An 18,371-nucleotide genomic window follows, 5' to 3' on the forward strand; every position below is an offset into this window, starting at 1 on the left:
TGGTCTTTGACTTAAAATAAACAAGAAAGAGAAATGTTAAAAGTTCAATGAATGAAATGGTATGAAATTAATGTAAATGTAATCTACTATTGTAAGATTTTGATAGAGAAGGATACCTGCAAAAAGGACATTTTAGTAAAGAAAGATAATTGGTAAAGAAGGACATTTATTAAAGAAGGACAAATGCTATGAGAGGATACTTGGAAAGAGCATAATTGATAATGAAAGACATTTGGAAAGGAAGAACATTTGGTAAAGAAGGATAATTAGTAAGTACATTTAGTAAGGAAGAATGTTAAGTAAGAAATGATATTTCATAAGTAAGGTTATTTGGCAATGGGAGACATTTAGTAAGGAAGGATATTTGGTAATGAAAGATATTTAGTAAATGAGGACATTTAGCAAGGAAGTATGTATGATAAGGCAGGATGCTTGCAAATGAAAGACATTTCATAAGGAAGGGTATGTGGTAATGAAAAACAGTATGGGAAAATATTTGGTAATAAAAGGTATTTGGCAAGGAAAAATAAATGATAGTAAAGGATATTTAAAAAAAGAAGAACAATTGATAAGGCAGGATATTTGGCAAGGAAAGACAATTTGTAAGGCAGGATGGATATTTGGCAAGGAAGGACAATTGGTAAAGGCAGGATATTTGGCAAGGAAGGACGTTTGGTAAGGAATTATTACTTAAAACAATAGTTACATTATTTCTTAAAGTTGTTTGCAATAATATTTCCAGCAAAATGCAAGTAAAAAAAGTAAATAGATAGATAACTGGATGGTTGCACAGATGGATGAATGAATGGATGGATGGATAAATGGATAAATGGATGGGTGGATGAATTGACAAGTAGATGGATAAATGGATAAGTGGATATGAGGGTTAATTGGCAGTTACATACAGAGTTTGATAAATAAAAAAAATGTTGTGGACTGAAAACTAGCGATAGTTTCTGATTTAGGCAAAAATCCAGCAATTTTGAGGATATCAATGTCAATGCTAGAGTGGTAATTTTATCAGCCTTGTTCTCAATAGAATTTGAACTCAGAATTTTAACAGCTGAAAAAAATACCACAGACATGATGACCTTACAAGCTTGCTTATATAATAATAATAATAATAATAATAATAATAATAATAATAATAATGATGATGATGATGATATAACACGTACTCTATACAATCAACACCCAATAAAATAATGCAAAACACATTCATACATAATCAATACTTGACACTAAAATGCTAACAACTCGCTTTCTCACAGTTGCTATAGTACAATCCATACAGCACATATGCTACACAATCACAACATGACACGAATCCACCAATAATACCAATTAATAAAAGTAACTTGAGTCACATTGAACATAACTCAACACATTAAATGAAACATAATTAACATCAGAAACCCAAAAAAAACCCACAACTAAGTAAAAATATATCTACATTAAATGAACACATTACTGCACTCAGCTCAGGAATATTTCCATATACACACACACACACAGATATATATAAACACATACTTATATATGTATACACATATATATACATACATATATGTATGCATGTATATATATATATATATATATATATATATATATATATATATAAACTTACTTGAAAATAGATGTGTGGCATTCAATGAAATAATAATATAAATAATATATGTATATATATATGCATATATATATATATATATATATATATATATATATATATATATATATATATATATATATATATATATATATATATATATATGTATATATATATATATATACACATACATATGCATATATATATATATATATATATATATATATATATATATATATATATATATATATATACATACATATGCATATATGGGTACAGGACGTCTCCAACAGTAAACAACACAAAATGCGAAAACAAATTAATTCAATGCACAAACAAGAGAAGCAAAAGGAAAACAGGACAAGTAACACAAAAAACAACCCTTCATCACTTGTCGGCTGTCTATCTATTCCGCATTCCAAACACTCGAAATGAGGAGTAGACAGACAGCTGACAACTGATGAAGGGTTGTTCTTTGTGTTGCTTGTTTTGTTTTCCTTTTGTTTCTCTCGTTGTTTGCGTATTGAAATCATTTGTTTTTGTATTTCATGTTGTTTACTGTTGTGACATCCTGTACCCATATATGCATATGTATATATGTGTGTATATGTATATATATATATATATATATATATATATATATATATGTGTGTGTGTGTGTGTGTGTGTGTATATATATATATATATATATATATATATATATATATTTATATATATAAACAAAATTGAACATACATACACCTTGTGTATCTGTCTGTTCGTGGGTTGGCTGCATTTTAGATCCACGAATAAACAATACACACACCTTGTGTATGTGTGTTCGATTTTGTTTATATTCCTTGAACTGCTTCTAATTCATATTTGAATATATATATATATATATATACAAATAAATATATATGTACACAAATATATATAAACATGTATATGCATGTATAGATTTTTTGTACATATATATATGTATATATATATAGATAGATGCATATAAGATATAAATATATGTAACGTAATATATATAAATATGTGTGTTTGTGAGTGCATGTGCGTTTGTGATATGCATATATAGTATATAGATGTAATATATATGCAGACAGACAAACTGATGAACAGTTGCCTAAATACACATTTGGATCATGAATTAGCATCTTGGATTAAGAAAATATTGTGTAGTACTTAGTTAGACCCATTTAGTTGGAACCATTTTCATTTTCAGTTTCAAGTTTTACCCATTCCAACTTTGCCTTTACTCTTTCCATAGACAAAATATTGATGTCCATATATATTCAATTAAACCTATTTAAGCAATGTTCTAGTATGTCCAAAATCCAATGACTGCAAGCTAAAAGTAGAAATGTGTGAGTGTGTGTTTGGTGGGGGAGTGTGTGTGTGTGTGTGTGTGTGTGTGTGTGTGTGTGTGTGTGTGTAGCTGTATGTATGCATGTTTGTATGTATATATATATATGTGTGTGTGTCTGTGTACATTATACTCACACACACACACACGCACACACATATATAATATGCACACACACACACACACACACATATATAAGCAAATATGTCCTTTGGATTGAATTAGCAATGTTTTTTTTTTCCTTTGCATACAAGATCTGGAGGAGAGGTTAGTGCCTAGGGGTACAGGGCCTAGATAGCTGGCCAGCTGGATACAAGGGGTAGAAAATGAGCAGGATGAGAATGCTGAATAAAGGTAGTGTAACCCCCAGCTGCTTTGAAGAGGAGAAGCCATTATAGTAGGTACACAGAGAAGGCAGCTCACCTGTAAGTCAGAGACTGGTTCATGTCAGTGAGTGACATTATGTTAATTGGAAGGCCCTTTTCTGGAATGACTGCATATGCAGCAGCAGCAGCAGTAGTGTTTTCCTGGATGTGAGAGAAATACTGCATTAATTATAGTCAATCCTTTCATATCAAATTAAATTAAAAATAAAATAAATGCCAACCTAGCTTTCACTGGCTTGGACTCAAATCATGTAAAGCCTCTACACCTTAAGATTAATCTTAATTCAGCATTGAGAGCCTCATCCATGTTCTGTAGAGTATTGATAACTGTTGGAGGCCAAAGATTATTGATAATTGTCAAAGGCTGAAGTATCTTTTGGCATGAAACAAAAGACAAGTCTTTGGGATGCAGTCCTAACTTGACTAAGAATGTGGCTTTAGTAGGATTGATCCTCCATGATAGTGAAACTAACAACTAAAGTAATTTTGAGATGTCCTACTGAATACTGTCCATGATTAAACAGAGTGTAATGTGATATTCCTTTCTTGATAGAAGGTCAGCAGTCATCATCATCATCATTTAACATTCATTGTCCATGTGGCATGGGTATCTACCAAAACTATATATGATATATAAATGAGTAAATGGCTTCCATTTTAAAGCTACTAATTTATTACATAAAACTGAGTGTAAAGGACTAATATTTTGATGTTAGACAAGCACATAATACTATATACCATGAGTTACATTCCAGAATTACATTAACACAGTTTCATAGAAGCATAGTCAAAACTGCTCACTGCCATTACTGAGTGATAAGTATTTGCATGTGTATGCGTTACATTGCATGCTTGTTGGTCTCTGATGATTTAACTAATTTTAAGTGAGATTTTTCATCCACTGGACTGTATAGAAAAGTAATAATGAATATACATATATATATATATATATATATATATATATATATATATGTGTGTGTGTGTGTGTGTGTACGCATATATATACATATATATATATATATGCATATATTTGCATACATATATGTGTGTGTGCTTGTGTGCGTGTGTATGTGGATTACATTTATGAACGTGTGTGTGTATACACACACACATATATATTTACATATATACATACATATATATACATACACACACACACACACACATATATATATGCATACATATATATACATATATATATATATATATATATACAAACATATATATATGTGTATGTTTGTGTGTGTGTGCATATATATTGTAAAATATATATGTATGCATATATATTGTAATATATATGTATGTATATACATATTTATATATATGTATATATATATGTCTATATATATATATATATATATATATATATATATATATGTATGTATGTATGTATGTATGTATGTATGTATATATATATATATATATATATATATATATATATATATATATATATATATATATATGTATATACACATTCACATATATTCATACATACACATATATATATTATCATTATCATCATCATCATCATCATCATCATCATCACCACCACCATCACCATCATTTTACTTCCACTTTCCATGCTGGCATGGATTGGATGATTAATCACAGTCCAAGAACAGTTCTTATTTAGTATTCCTATTCTCCAAGACTGGTCAAATGACCATATCTTGCTTGTACATATCATTTTTGGCTTAGTTTTTCACAGATTGCCACTCTTCATTTCACCTGCCACTTTAGAGAATGTACTGAGAGCATTTTATCATGCACCAGCCTTAATGGGGTCACTTTGACCCCTGTAATATTAGAGAGTTTTCACTTGTCTATGGTGTGCTTATTGTTTGGAGGCAACAATACCAAGAAAATGAAGAGAAAAATGAGATAGAGTGACAGAGACAGAAAGAGAGAGAGAGAGAGATGACAGAAATACCAGGATGAGTAGAAGAAGGGAGCATAAGTTTGATGATAGAAACAGAGTCATTTGGATAAGAGCATGACTGCAGGGGAGATAGCATGATGGATGGCAGTAGAGGTGAGTGATGGTAAGAGTGAGTGATGTATTCCCATAGCAAGTGATAGGGGTGAGGGAATTATTGAGTACATAAAGTGTGATGTTAGAGTGTATGGGTTATAAACAGATTTGATGCAATACCTTATACATAGGTTCCATGATAGGTAATAGAAGTAGAGTGATAAGCATGGTAGTAGGAGTAACTGAATACATGTGGGACCAACGTCATCTCTCATTACATGGGTGACGTGGTTCAGTGAATAGAAGGGAAAGTGCCTGGGATTTGAAAGGTTCAGAAAGGCCCAATGATATTCTTTGTTACACAGGAAACATGGAATTCACTGCTAGCCTTGGCTACAGTGGCAGCATAATAGTTGTACAGTAAATAGTGAAGAGGGTGACTGTAGAGAGGAATAAAGAGATGAGAGGGTATCGATGACCAGTCTAAATAAACTATTATATTCTATGTTTTGTGCTGAGTACTTTGTTTCTGGATCATTAATCAGCAGTGTATATATATATATATATATATATATATATAGGGATTTATTCTTAGTAATGAGATAAAAAAACCAAGGCTGTGTGCACCATAGAACATTTATAAATAGAAGGTCTTACAGATGTAAGACCTTCTATTTATAAATGTTCTATAATGCACACAGCCTTGGTCTTTTATCTCATTACGAAAAAGAAATCCTTATCTTTACATGCTGATATATGACCTACGTTGGACCCCTTATTCGCATAATCACTAAACCTGGAGCTTAACTATGGTCTATCCATAGTACTTACTTAGCATCACCTGAAACCTCTGGGTCTAATTGACACCACTATCGCTCATAACCTATATATATATATATATATATGTATATAAGATTTAAGGATTGATGTGTAGGAAGAAAGTTAGCCTCAAGCAAACTGTAATAAATATTAAAAAAAAAACTTTCAGGGACAATAGTGGTTTATTGAGACAAAGGTTATGGATTTTTATCTTATTGAAGTATGATAAATTGAAAAAAGTTCTTTTTATATTTCAAAAATTGCCAGGTATGCAAATAAGAATACACGAGTAAAGGAATAGAGTAGATAAGATCCAGGCTACATATGTTTCATAGCAAGCAGAAACTCAGAAGTGGTAAATATCCAAGCAAGGTGTATACCACAGGCTACTCTTTGAGCCAAGAATTCAGCCTTCCATGTGTTAACATATACCTCCTTGCAACACTGTAAACTTTCATTTAACCAAGATATTCTTGGCCTGAAGAGTAGTCTACAGTATATAACTCGTTTAGATATTTACCACTTCCAAGGTTCCATTTGCTATGAAACATATGTAGCCCAGATTTAATCTACTCCATTCCTTAATTCTGGTATGTATATATATATATATATATATATATATATATATATATATATATATATATATATATATATCTGAGTGGTTGGCGTTAGGAAGGGCATCCAGCTGTAGAAACTCTGCCAAATCAGACTGGAGCCTGGTGTTGCCATCCGGTTTCACCAGTCCTCAGTCAAATCGTCCAACCCATGCTAGCATGGAAAGCGGACGTTAAACGATGATGATGATGATGATGATGATGATATATATGTATATTGTATGCATGTGTGAGCATATGTGTGTGCATGTGTATGTGTGTATAAATGGATGGATGAATGTGTAGTGTATATGTGTGAGTGAATGCCTGTGGATATGTGTTTCTACGTACATGTGCCTCTAACTGTATTTGTTTATGTGTGTGTGTGTGTATGAATATTCTTGACTGTCTTTTTTATTTTTGTGTTATCAATTATTATTTATTTAACATTTGCATTATTACCTCTTTAAATAACCTCCTGCAGTTATCGTTTCTCTTCTAGAAATAGCAAATTTATGTTATAGAGTAGCCTTGTGGACTGAAAAAGAACAGAAAATCTATGCAGTCCCTATATATTATTTTCTATACCATTATTTTTTTATATTTTATTATATTATTCATTTCTTATCACCTTTTTACTAAATTCTGGACCTCATTATAAAAGTATCATAGATATTTATGACGTAAGTATAGTTGTGCCATTAACAAGTTCAGCTTGCAATCACATGCTACCAAGTTTGATCTCATTGTATGGCAACTATGCTAACTGTATGGAAGACAATCAAAGACACATACAGATACACATACATACATAAATACATACATACATGTGTGTGTGTGCATGTGCTTGTGTGTGTGTGTGTGTGTGTGTGTGTGTGTGTGTGTGTGCATGCGTGCACACATATATAAATAGTATATACATATGTAATGAAAAATCATTAAAGAATGAAGTTTATTGTTCAATTTTCACATTAGCCTTAGTAAATCAACCTTAAATAATACCATTTCCATGTTAACGGCTACTGGTCCATCTTGTACATTTATATTATGTATAAGTCATCATCATAATCTTTTAACATCCGTCTTCCATGCTGGCATCGGTCGTATGGTTTCACAGGATCCAGTGGGTCTGAGGACTGCATCATGCTTCAATGTCTACTTTGGTATGGTTTCTACAATTGGATACCCTCCCTAATGCCAACCACTTTACAGTGTGTACTGGGTGCACCAACACTAGTGAAGTTTCCGTGTAGCTTGCAAGACTAAGGTCCACTCCCAATGAGTGGCACCAAAGTAGTGAGAGAAGTGGCTTAATACAAGGTGTTGAAAACTTAAAGTATATGCCTCTGTGTGTGTGTGTATGTGTGTGCGTGCATGTGTTTGTCTGTGTGTATGAGAGAGAGTGTGTGTGAGAGAGAGAGTGTGTGTGAGAGAGAGTGTGTGTGAGAGAGAGTGTGTGTGCGTGTGTGTATCACTGGTAGACCCAACACATCAAACAACACCTTGTTATTTTGTTGCATCACAATTCTAATCCATTCTGCCAAGGCTGATTCATCAGTCCACCTTATGTTGATGACCAAATAAATACCACAGAAACTACTGGTGTTGATATAAATAACTAAAAGCTTTAGAGTTCCAGTATGGCCAGACTCCTATAACTGAAAATGATAAAAATATAAATGCAAATACTTTTTGTTAAAATGAAGTCAAAACAATAAGAAACAGCAGCAAAACATGAATGATAAATGTGTGGTTAAGGGATTTGCTTTCCAAGAACATGGTTTTGGGCTTGATTTCATTGTTATTTCAATTGAAGCATGTACCTTATCAGTGAAATTGGTAGATGCAAATTGTGTCTTTTCCTATCCAAAAAGGATTTTCAGCCTAACATTTATACACTATTATTTATAACTTTATGTGTGTGCTTTGAGATATTCTAAAATGAGTTATTTCCCGTCCTCTCAAATGTTTATAAAATTCCTGTCAACAATATAATATATATATATACATATCTATATATATACACACACATACATATATATATATAATATATATATATATTTATGTATGTACATATGTATGTAAGATGTACAGATGTTGTATATTAAGGAAAATGAGGCATATATATGTATATATATATATATATATACACACATACATATGTGTGTGTATATATATATATACATATGTGTATATATATATAAATATATATATGTACGTATATGTATATATGTATATGTATGTATATATATATATATATATATATATATATATATATATATATATATATATATATATATATATATATATATATATATATATATATATATATATATATATACAAATTCAAAGAATAATGGAATAGAGTAGATAAGATCCAGATTACATATGTTCCATAGCTAGCGGAACATTGGAAGTAGTAAATCGTCCAAATGAAGAGTAGACCGCAAGCTACTCTTCAGGACAAAGATACCTTGATTGTATGATATTTTATATCTTCTACAGATTGTTTGAAACTCACTAACTTCCTACATCTTGATCCTTGGATCTCACCTTTACACACACACACACACACACATGTATAGATATATATATATATGTATGTATGTAGGTATGTATGTATATAGATACATACACATGTACATATATATATATGTAGAGATACATATATATATGTATATATATATATATATATATATATATCTACATCTATATATATATATATATATATATATATATATATATATATATATATATATATATATATATATATATATATATATATGTGTGCATGCATATATATATATATATATATATAGGCTCACCACTTGTATATTTGTTAAAAGAGTGATATATAAATCAAAGTATACAGTATTAGAGATCTATTACACACAATCTTGCCGATTGGTTTTGTACTAGATATTAGATAAATGGACAATTATCTAATAAATATGCTCTTTGGAGATGGTGGGTATGGAAAGAGAGAGTATTCACCATTTTTTCCCATCCCTGCTATTTTTGAAGAGCATGCTTATTAGATAATCATCCATTTATCTAATATCCCATATGAGGCTGATTGATAAGATCAGGTGTAATGGGTCTATAATACTGTATACTTTGATTTTTATATATGTGAGTGAGAGAGAGAGAGAGTGTGTGTGTACATGCGTGCGTGTGTGTGTGTGTGTGTGTGTGTGTGTGTGTGTGTGTGTGTGTGTGTGTGTGTGTGTGTCTGTGTGTGTGTAAGTGCACATGTAAACAACATGGAGAACCAGTACATTTTATTTCAAACAGAAATACTCCGAGGTATTAATGCCTGAGTGAGATACCTCCCCTTACACTACTTTCCATTTTGTCTTTCATATAAAAAATGCATCAAAGAACTAAAATTAATATAATCCCCTTAGGCTTTTGAAGGTGGCTACAGTCCAATGGCTGAAACTTGTAAGGAAATGAAAGAAGTGAATGAATTGTTTGTTAGAACATTTCAAGTTATTCTCATTGCAATCACTACACAGTGTAGTAATAGCATTTACATGAAGAAGGAGCCTATATGAGATTGTTCAAAATAAAAATAGCAGTCAGATCATACCTACTGTCTTAACAAGACATAGGACAAAGTCGTTTTAGATAAATAAAAATGGAAAATGATTATGGTTAGAATACTTTTGTTCAAAGATCTGGATCAGTGATAACCTGGGGTTAAACAATGATAAACAGGTTTCCTTTCATCATGGAATATAATTAGTGCTACTATTATGTCAGTGTATTGATGATGGCAATAAAGTTGATGATGATAATATTGATGGAACTTGTGTGAGACTTTCCTTATTGTTGATGTTAATCATCCTCAAACAGCCTTGATAGATAGGACAGACCTACGATCAAAGTCTTTGTATCATAACCAATACCTTTGGGTCTACATTATCCAATGTATCTGTCTTTATTTAAGATAGTTAGGTGTAATTTGAGGGAGCTCTGGCTACTTTTTCAGGTCTAGTGACTGCACAGACACTTCATCTTTAGCTTCAAAGTTCTCAGTATCTGTATTTATATGGAGAAAGTGTTGGCCAGCATGTTTAGAACATGGTTGAGTGAAACAACAGTAAAGAAAATTTGAAAAGGCTTTAGGTGAAGCTATTATATTGTGATTGGGTTGCACAGAGAATGATTAGAAGTACACAGGTTATGATTTATGAGAAGAGTAACAGTTTTATAAGTAGTAGTAGTAGTAGTAGTAGTAGTAGTAGTAGCAGCAGCAAGAGAGAGAGTGAAGGAGAGGTTATATCACATCAGAGGGTTAGATGTTAGAGCAGGTTAGTGAGGGAAGCTTTTGGCAAGATAGGGGTTGCTGATGTATAATGTTATTGTTGTTGTTCTTATTGAATTCCTGGTTAGCTCTATGGTCAGTGATGTTTCAGCCATGACCAAACCATCCTTCATTTTTTTTTCCTTTCAAACATTGTATAATTAAAACTAAATTATACAAATTTAATTTTCATTTGCTTTTTTAAATTACAAGATTTGATGTGAGAAAGAATTTTGCTACCATTTGCAGCAGCCCTTGTAACAATGTAAAGGCTCCCTTATTGGCTCTTGATCTAGAATGTTTTTGTTTATGTGGGTGTTTGTGTGTATGTGAGTGTTTGTGAATATATGTGTGTGTGTCTGTATAAGAGTGTAACTGTTGCCTTCATTCTCAGAATCAAAATAGATTTTGTCTTTATCTATTGTTATTTTGTGAATGCAGCATAAAATCAATCTACATTAGTTTAATCTATTAATGGTTGTTTATTGATTGTCTAAGGAAGAGGTGTCAAGTTAGCCTCCAACTTATCTTTAAAATTCTCTTGTGGTGTAAAGAAATTATCCAAAATTAGATAAAGCCAAGGATACTTCAATTGAAAGTTCAATACTTCAATTTGGTATTTAGTAAAATATTTGTGGTTTAGTTATGATTTAGTGTTTTATTATTCAAAGTACTTACTGTCATGGTTAAATGTGTGTATTAATTATCTGGGACTTACCTTTGATGAAAGAATAAAAGTAAACGCTAAAATATAAATATGCACCTATCTATATATCAATACACACACACACTCACTCCCATATATATATATATATATATATATATATATATATATATGTATACATAGTGATACTCTGTTGGTTACAACAATGAGAGTTCCAGCTGATCTGATCAACGGAACAGCCTGCTCATGAAATTAACATGAAAATGGTTGAGTAATCCACAGACACACATACCCCAAATGTAGTTCTCTGGGAGACTCAGCCAGACACAGAATGTGACGAGGCAGGCTCTTTGAATTATAGGTACGACTTATTTTTGCCAGCTGACTAGACTGGAACCATGGGAAATGAAGTGTCTAGCTCAAGGACACAATGCACTTCCAGGAATCGAACTCACAACCTCGCAGCTGTAAGCCAAATGCCCTAATCCCAAAGCCACACACCTTCACCACATACATACATATACTTACATACATATACATATCTGTCAGTGTTTGTCTGTAACAACAAACACAAAAAAGCACTCAATACAGACTCTTGAATATTACTAATTTATTTAGCTGAAGCTATTAGCTGTCACTTAAGTTTTTCCATGTAAGAATTTCACCAGATGCTAGCTATAGCACGACAAAACAATAACATATATATAGATATATATATATATATATATATATATATATATATATATATATATATATATATATATATAAGATGGTAGATGAACACACATCCCATTGGTTAACCCTTTAGCATTCATATTATTCTGTCAAAAGTAATACTTATTTCTTCACATTGTTTTGAATTTAATCATGCATTATCTTGTAACTGTTAATTTTTTAAAATGACATTGTAGGGTAGAAGTAAGAAACTAGACCTGGCCAGTTTGATCATGAAACAGGTAGACTGTTTTGACCAGATGTAGCCAGTTTAAATATGAGAGGGTTAAACAAGGTTTTGTATGATTAATTTGTGAAATATGGTGTAATTCAACAAAAAACATTCTAAATGTTGAAGGGAGAAATAACTCCAAGATTGTAATCAATGGGAGATAAAAGAATAAAAGAGAAAAACCAATAAATTAGCATAGATTATGATATGATATGAGTAATATAATTGAAGTTTACACTGCATAAATGACAATACAATAAAATGACATTGGGAGTGGGGGTTGGATAATAGAAATAGTACTGGGCAGGAGGTATCTTGGAGGATGGATAACAGTGGGTGCTTAATAAAAAGGATCAAAATTGTTAGTAATTAAAAAAATAATTGATTAAAAAGATGATTACACGAATAAATTTTTATTAAACCCTCGCAATTAGCCTGTTAATATCCTGAATAGAAAGGAGGAAATATTTTCTTTTGTTTGCATACAAAATAATAATGATAATAATAATAATAATAATAATAATAATAATAATAATAATAATAATAATAATTAAAATTATAATAATAATAATAAGAAGATTACAATCTTTTAATCATGTCCCAGTTCTAGATACACTCCAAAAACAAATTGATTAAATACCTGAACTTACCCACCCAGGCCCCACAACTAAAAAACCTGATGCCTGAAATCAAATATATGCAACAAACTGCTTTTCACTTCTTTTGTATTCCTTTGTTACACACCTCCTTCACTGAGAGGATTGGCCACACACAAGTGGATCAATTACATGCAGATAATGAGGAAATACACCTTAACCATTCTTCTTTATTCTCCTCTTTTCACTGAGCAGCTAATTACATACAATTAGTTACATACATATGGATTAGTATCAAACAATCAATGAGGAGATACACTGTGCCTAATATGAGACTTGATAATGTACCTACAGCCACAGGTTGGTGAGAGCCTTTAGGTATAGCCATCTTGATGAATGGATGAGTTGGCACATGTGGATCAGTTACTTTGTCAACAGAATCTCATAATATCATTATAATTAATTTTTTTATATATAACTTGAAATTCAACTCAAACCTGCAGTATTTGAATCCTAAACTGAGATTAAAAAAAAAAACAAAAAAAAACCCCAGACTACTCAACTAATAGGTTTCAATATCCAAGGTACTTTTGCTTTCAGACCTGTAGAATTTGGATCAAATATGGTAATGTGTATGTGTGTGTGTGTGTGTGTGTACTAAAGCTACCTTATTTCTTTCAATAAACTTTGTTATTTCAAGTTTATGCATTCTTGTTTATGTTATGAATGCATGAGGTTGCAACAGGGGGAGGATATTTGGCTCTTAGTTTCATATTTTTATCCTCAAATCTGTAAAACCTATTCCTGAATCCATAGGCTTCATACAGCAGCTTTCAACTGAACTTTCAAACACATATTGCAGGATTTAACTAAGGCAATGTACAGTTACAGTTACATATCTACATACCTCCACCTAGGCAATCAAGTACAGCCCATAACATCATCTACATTTTTTGTGCTCGTGCTAACACTATGGGTATATAACAAATTACAGTTTACTACATAGAAAAATTAATGCAAATATAAATCATTGAATTTAATTCTGTTTTATGCATCGTTACCTATTATGTAATGTCATGTAATGCTAAGTATCTTCAAATGTCCCCTAGTTATTAATTACCTCTTCCAGTGAATATTATCTTGATATATCCTTAACAAATATTCATAGCTCATCATGTGTTGCCCTGGTATATTTCCAACATTTTCCTATATCACTTATTAAGTAATTAATTACTATTAACAAATTGTTCAATTATAAAACTAACTGTTAAGTCAACCACATATTCATTTACTTAACCATTTCAATATTCATTCATCCATTTAGTTATTTAATTATTTATTTGTTTATCTTTTTGATAAGTTATTTATTAAATTACTATGCATTTTATTAATTTTTATTAAACACCCATTCATAGTGATTCCTCCTTTTGATTGTGATCTGAAAATTATTTTCGCTGCAGCCCTTTATATATTTGCTGAATCATACCACATGGTAATATTGTGAGGTGTTGTTCAGTTAATGGGACTATCAATGTGTATTTACACTTGTTTTATTTCACCATAGTTGCTATCTAATGAAATATTTACATATGAAAACTCAAGAATGATAGCTTATAGCTTCAGGTGTGTGTGTGCATGTGTGTGAGTGTGTATGTAAATAGGTGGAGAGAGAGAGAGAGAAAGAGAAAGAGAGAGGCAGAAAGAGAAAAAGATAGATAGATAGACAGAAAAAGAGATAGATAGATAGATAGATAGATAGATAGATAGATAGATGCTTACATACGAAGAGACAGATCTTGATCAGGTTATCATTGTAAACCATAAGAAAGAAGTCAGTGTTATATACAAAGTAAAGTTGCTTCATGTTTATTGCTCTTTATTTTTTTTAACATGGCCGGATGCTGTGATGCTCATCTCTTCAGAGAAGATTTATAAATATGTGGAAAGATCAACATCATCATCATCATTTAAACCTGCTTTCCATGCATTAAACAGTTTGATTGAGGACTGGCAAGCCAGAAGGCTGCACCAGGTTCCAATCTGATCTGACAAGGTTTCTATAGCTGGATGCCCTTGCCAACGTCAACCATTCTGAAAGTGTAGTGGGTGCTTTTTACATGCCACTGGCATGGGGGCCAGTCAGGCAACACTGGTATCGACCATGCTCAAATGGTGCTCTTTATGTGCCACCGGCACAGGAGCCAATGAACAATATGCACACTGTAAATATAGTTAATGGAGGAGCAAGGATCAGTACATGGGGGAAAAAGAAAAATAATAATAAAACAAATCATTATCATTATTATTATTATTCATATGCACTCAACAGATTAGACTGTTAATAATAAAAGAAACCATTATTATTATTATTATTATTATTATTATTATAGTAATAATAGTACATGTAAAAACTAAAATAGCAAAAATATTTTAAACATGATAATGATATTAATAATAAAGATATTAATAAATTTTAAAAATCTATTATGGTAATAAATAAAATGATAAGATTGAAATACAAATAGTGGTGGGTAGTGTTCTTAAGGTAACGATAATGATTGAAAAAGCTCTAACCAATCACCTTACTTTTTCTTATCATTTTTTACTGTTACCTTTTCCTTTCACTGTTCAGTCATTTCTAACTTCAAAACTGAAGAATTTTTTTTTTTATTTTTCAATTTTCAATATCAATAAATTTTTGAGTTTTTGAAGCATTGTCATTAACATAGGAACTATGTTCACAGCTTTTGTTGTATCACAGGTGAGTCTTTATACCAATAATGAACACATGCGCTGGACTTCTTTTAGCTTCTTTTATTACTAATTGTCAACTAGTTAATCATTACCCAACTAATTAATTGATTATTTGATTAATCATTTATAAAGACTCTGATGAACCTAGCTGAGATTGATTGACCAATCAATTAATCAAACAATCAATAATTAATTGGTTAAATGATTAACTAGTAGTCTAATAATTTTAAAAGAAGTCAAATAGAACCAGTGCATGTGCTTATTATTGGCATAATGACCTTCCCAAGATACAACAAAACCTATTTCCCCAAAATTCATCTCAAGAATTTGCAAACCAAATGCAAAAATGAAATATGCTCACAGCCTTCAACTTATTTTCATTTGCATTTCTATCTTACTACTGCACCTAACAACAGTATCATTTTATTTTCTTATCTTAATTTATTTTACTTTCTTCTTCTTCATCATCTTCTAACCAGTCACTCTTACTTTTTCTTATCATTCGTTTCTTATTACCTTTTCCCTCCACTGTTCATTCATTTCTAACTTCAAAACTGAAGAAATATTTTTATCAATAAGTTTTTGAGTTTTTGAAGTATTGTCATTAACATAAGAACTATGCATGACAGGAAAGTCTTTATACCAATAATAAACACATGCACTGGTCTTCTTTTAGCTTCTTTTATAACTAATAGTCCTTTTGATTCATTTCCTTTCTATATTTATTTCTGCCTCCATAAGCAGCGCTGCTGTCTGGTCTCCAATCCACCTACACAATTCCTTGTACATCACATGGACCTTAGTTAATCTTTAGTATCTTAACCTGCCTGGTTAAACCCTCTACATTCTTTAACTCATCCTTTAAATTTGTTCACCTTTTAACGGAAAGAACCCTCTCCAATCATCCCATTTTTCCACTTCTTTACTACTCATGGACTCTTGAATTCCAGGTTAGAGAGTTATTTTTACATTTCACCTTTGCTAACAATACATTTTTGGCAGCTTTTTCAAGGCATTATCTCTACCTTAACAACTATACCCATAACAAATACTGTCATATATATATATATATATATATATATACATATGCACATATACATACGTATATATATATATATATATATATATACACACATTATACATACATATATATATATGTATATATATATATATATATATATATATATATATATATATATACGTGTATATAGATATATATATGTATATATATATATATATATATATATATATATATATATATATATATATATATATATATATATATATAGAGAGAGAGAGAGAGAGAGAGAGAGAGAGAGAGAGAGAGAGAGAGAGAGAGAGAGAGATAGATAGATAGATAAATACATGCATACATACATGCATATTTGCATATATATATGTACATATATACATTCATATATATATATATATATATATATATATATATATATATATATATATATATATATATGTATATATGTGTGTGTGTGTATGTGTGTGTGTGTGTGTTTGTGTGTGTGTGTATCTGTACTAGATTTTAGTTACGATCTTGATCAACTTTGCCTTTTATCACTTTGGTGTTGATGAAATAAAGTACCAGTCAAGTACTGGAATCACTGTAATTGACTAACCCTCACAAACCTGGCCTTGTGTCTAAATTACAAACAATTATTATTATTATTATCATCATCATCATCATTATTATTATTATTATTATTATTAGTATTATTATTATTATTATTATTATTATATCTGCTTTCCTTGTGCTGATTCATGATGTATATACAAACAAACAATTCCGTATTTTCTGTGATGATAAAAGTTATAATACCTGGCCATAGTTGTGAGAAGGCTACATATAAGATTACACACACACACACATGCAATCAAAGACATTCCAGTTCTGACCATCCTAACCTTTTCTTTTTCAAACACTGTATGTCTAGCACTATATTATCCAGTATCTACTTTTCTTTTTTATGATGGTAGGGTGTGATTTCTAGCAGGTCCCTCACTAGCTTTTATATATATATATATGCGTTTGTATGTATGTATATATGCAAATAATTATATTTATATTTATATATGTATGTGTATGTGCATGCGTGTGCACATACATGTGTGTGTATGTGTGCGTGCATGTGAGTGTGTACTGTTTATGTGACAGACATTCAGAAGCAATGACTATCTGGTCTACATCTTTGATATAACAGATTGACCAAGAACAAATTAGGGCTGCCATTGCTCACAAAAACTGATCATCACATTGTGCTTCATGTAGTATAAGCTTATTGTTATTACTATATTATTATTATTATTATGATTATGATTATTATGATTATTATCATTATTATTATTACTATTATTATTAT

Source organism: Octopus bimaculoides, chromosome 2 (genome assembly GCF_046866305.1).
Source record: "Octopus bimaculoides isolate indiv1 chromosome 2, ASM4686630v1, whole genome shotgun sequence".
NCBI classification, from domain to species: Eukaryota; Metazoa; Mollusca; class Cephalopoda; order Octopoda; family Octopodidae; genus Octopus; species Octopus bimaculoides.